The 4233-nt window shown below is 44.9% G+C and overlaps 1 long non-coding RNA gene across 1 annotated transcript; it reads right to left on the bottom strand.

The window, feature by feature from the left end:
- Positions 1 to 1601: 1601 nt before the first annotated feature.
- Positions 1602 to 3150, bottom strand: LOC122455788. Its single transcript, XR_006274252.1, has 3 exons — positions 2769 to 3150; positions 2362 to 2442; positions 1602 to 2270 (listed from the first exon to the last, which is right to left on the bottom strand). It is a non-coding gene; the product is annotated as an uncharacterized LOC122455788 (long non-coding RNA).
- Between the last annotated feature and the right edge of the window lie 1083 nt (positions 3151 to 4233).

Raw genomic sequence — 4233 nt, 5'->3', positions numbered from 1 at the left:
CATCCTTGCATAATAGCCTAAAGGCCTCTTCCATTAGAGAAATTAAAATACCCTGGTATAAACTGCTCTTGGGGCATTCTTCTAAGTGGCCCCCCTTGATTCACCTACTATACAATTAGACCAGTCCATAAATTCTTAACTTAAATTGAGTCTATCAGCTCTTAACCACCAGGGCTTGCAGTTTTCTTGTCTCATTGACAGTTCCCTAAAAGCAGCCTGGGGTGAGAGTGTTGCCCCTTCCATATAACAGGCCTTTCTGCCTCCCCTTCCTTTTCTGTTCGTCCTTCTTTATAGCTGGGCTTGTTTTCTTCATTGGTCTAGCTGTGGCTGAATGCCCCATGCCTCTACCATTGGCAGTTCTGGCAGCTGTGGAAGTGTCTGGTCACCCTGATTGCCTGTAAGCAAGGAAGACTCTTCTCTCTCTTCTACCTCTGCTCAGTATGGGGTTTGTAAACCCCATATTACACCTTGCTTTAAACACCACACAGATCTTCATAGGCTTGAAGAATAGTCGCATGATCTAATGGATCGAGCAGGAGACTGGGAGCCAGAAACATGCCTTCTAATTTTAGCTCTGCCAAAGACTCCTTGTGTGGTCTTTCTTGAGCACTGAACTTCTCAGTGCCTCATCAGAAAAACAGGGGCAATAATACTCCTATACCTCTATGGGGGTTTGGGAGGTCTAGGCTGAACAGTCTTTGGAGGCGTGACAGATTTGCTTAGTTTGCAAACTTCTGTTACTCGTGATGATGCATGGGATGGAAAGAACCCAGCTTGACTGTTAGATCCCAGCATGAATTTGTGGGGCTGCCAGGTAGGGAAAATAAAACCAAACATCTTTGGCCAAGAAGAACAAGGCCTTACACACCTAAAATGTTTTAGCAGCATTGCTGTGAAACTATCTACACCGACAGGAGGCATTCTCCCGTCACCATTGGTATTCCACCTCCCCAAGAGGCGGAATACCAATGCTCCTGTCTATAAGTAACATGGTAACTTCCTGCATACCCTATCTGATCAATTCCAACATTTTAGGGAATCTTATAGGCATCCCAACAGTGATTTTGGTGAAAAATTGAAAAACCAGAAGGTTTGTGAAATGGGGGACACACACAGCCCCTTATATCTGGTTAGCAGACTCAGCAGCTCAGCAATCACTCTGTAATTGTATATAGATCTCAGACCCAGTTGACAGCATCCATTTACACCTTCCAGTAAAACAATACCCCCCCCAACAATACTCCCACAACTCAGTTCTGCCCATCCTCCCAATACAGGTTAACATGTTTAACCTTGAATGACTTATCTCCCAGACAGAAAGAAGTGAGGGAGGGAGGGAATGGGACTCCATAGAGCCCCTGGCATGGAGGGAGAATGGGGAACAATGGTATGGGGGAGGAGGACACACAGAGCCCCTGGTAAGTGGAAGGGGGTTGCAGGAGTCCCAGAAATAAAGGGGGACTCTCCACCTGGGAAAGGGCAAAGGAGGGTGAAGAGGCCCTGGAGCTGCTGCCCCCAGCCTGGGGAAGAGGGGACCCTGATGCAGCTGTCCCAAGCCTGGAAGGAGGGGCGGGGGTGAAGAGCCCCAGGAGAGGTAGAAGGAGTGGAGGTGAGGCTGAGGGGACAGAACTGATGGGCTGGGGATGGGTAGACATGTGGGGGGGGGTAAGAGATCCTGCAGCAGGGGGCCAAAATAACCTTAATAAATTTGGGAGCATTGGCAACACTATTTGTCACACACACACACGCACGCATGCACACACACACACACCACACAGGGAGGGGGCAGGGGGAGTCAAAAATTAAAAGACAGCCCAAAAACACCATAGCTTTTTAATCTCATGATTTTAGGGGTCTGACTCATGATTTTGAACCTTAGGACATTGGTGATACTGCTTTCTTAAGCACTAATTTTACTTTAAATTTATTAAAGTCTGTTTCCTTGTGTTTCAAAAATTCAGTAATCAGTCACCACAACAAAAAAGGGTGAATTTTGAACAGAGGGACAGAGGAGCCTCCAACAGCAAACAGTGAGTAGTAATTAATCACCTTTATCAGAGGCTGCATACCCGGCATTGGTAGACAAAGACATGCATGCCAAGTAATAATGAAAACAGTGCCCATCTCATCCCAGTGACATTGGGGTAGAGTAAGTCTCTCATGACCACTGCAGACACCAAAATGCAATTATTTCCTTAGGTCCAGGGTTGACTGTGTAGCACAGTGGACTCATCTCCCAGCTGCCATTATGGTCCATAAGAACAAGACACCTGTTCAGATGTAAAGGAGGAGGCCATTAGTTTAAAGTGGTACATGGAAAGAGACTGACACAGGCGTGCTTTGGCAGGGGAGGAAGCGGACCTTGAGAAGTAGGAGCAAGATCAAAAAGTGCTGCTGAGTGCAGAATGATCCAAATCCATGGGATCTGTCTGGCTAGCCAGGCTGAAAACCAAAGGGTTAATTTGAAAGTACGATTCTAATCGTTCTTTCAAAACGTTCTTGGGGGGTTTCTCCCATTCCTGTTACCCGCAGCCTTGAAAATACACAAACTCCAGCAACCCTCTCCCCGCTTCAGTTAACAAAAATAATTCAGCTATGCCAAAAGCTGGTATTTGCAGTGCTGAGGTCATGAAAGCACTAATGGCTCTGGGGTCTAGGGCCCCTTTAATTGTAGGGTGCTGTAGCCTCTTATTCAATTACTGCTCAAATTGTGCTCTCATCTCTACTGGAGGGAAGTGAGAGTCTACTCCAGAAACTGAAGGACTCACTTGGAGAGTGCCTGCACCCTTGTATGCTCCTTCTTGAGGTGCAGGGAGTTCTGCTTGGCACGGGCTTCCTGCACCCCAGTAAAAAGGGATTGGAGGCAGGCAGGCCTCAAAAAAAGCAAGGTCAGGTGATGTGGATATGTCACTGCATGGATTCCATCATTTCCTCTCTTCCCCCTTTAAAGGGTTACGGGGATATTGCAACGAGCACTCTGCAGGTTGGGACAAGGAGTTCTTCTTCCATATGCAAATGAGAAGCCCAACCACTCAGTCTGCACACTGGCTCAACGATTAAGCCCTACAGAATTACAGTAGCATCCCATAAAATGTTAGACATTGCACAAGGATGTTTAGGTGGCCTTAGATATCTGTGGTCCCAGGCATCTTAATGTAAGCTCCCTTAATCAAAAACAAACAGATTTCTTTGTTTTAAGGTGATGGAATTTCATGTCACATCATTAAGCAATTATTATTAGCAATGGACAAATCTCAGAAAGGTTCAGCTAATTTCTAAGAAGCATTCAGAAGTGAGCTCAGAGGCTTATCTGGACCTTTCAAGATAACAAAATTGTCCTGGAAATTTAAAAGATCAGGCTTTCTAATGAAATTTCAGTGTTCCTTGCTTCTAGTCTGGCTAGAAATAGTACAAGAAAAGCCACTCTCCTAATACTTTGGCCTTTTCACTTTGGGTTTGGGCTAAATTCTGGCAGCACAGAGGTTCCTGAAAATGGGGAGGAAAAAAAGTGGGAGGAAGAGGGTGGCGTTTTTATAATCTTTTCCTTCTACCACCCCAAAGGGTTGATTTTGAATTCAGTTTAGGTTTGGGGCAAAAGGTGAGAGGAGAAATTGTTCTTAATTTTTCCATATTGGTTCACCCCTCCCCAATGCAATTATTATATATTATAAGGTATTTATCTAGGGCTAACATGTCACAACACTATTGTTACTTAAGGTTATTATTATTATTTTTAAAAATATCCCAACTTTGAGAATGAACATAAAGCTGTTTGTCTCAGGCAGCCAGTATATTTCCATTTTGCTTCTTTCTGACTGTTCACCAAATGGATATTGGGAGGTCTGCTGTTCATCTTCCAGGTGATAGTCACGGCTGAAAGATCTTATTTAGAACCATAAAGCCAGATTTGTTCTGTTAATTTTTAACTATCCACCCCACCCCAGTAAACGCCTGCCTTCCTTCCTGAAGGCCACCCATGCTAGAGTATTCCAGCAAGATCTGGTTACAGATTAGCACACAGCCCTAGCTATGCACTCACTTTACCTTCACCAAAGGGATTTTAAGATACTTAACCCCCAGACAATCTGGAAAATCTAAGTTGATCATTTACTGCTATTCAACCTGGCAAAAGATTCCACTGGGTTGATGGTGTGCACAGGTATGTATAGCACTCACATTCACAGGCACAATTCTTGGTGCCTCTGTATACCTATAAACAGGGTGTAGCCAGCA

Source organism: Dermochelys coriacea, chromosome 1 (assembly GCF_009764565.3).
Source record: "Dermochelys coriacea isolate rDerCor1 chromosome 1, rDerCor1.pri.v4, whole genome shotgun sequence".
Taxonomy (NCBI): Eukaryota; Metazoa; Chordata; order Testudines; family Dermochelyidae; genus Dermochelys; species Dermochelys coriacea.
This window is presented reverse-complemented; position numbering and strand designations above follow the sequence as displayed.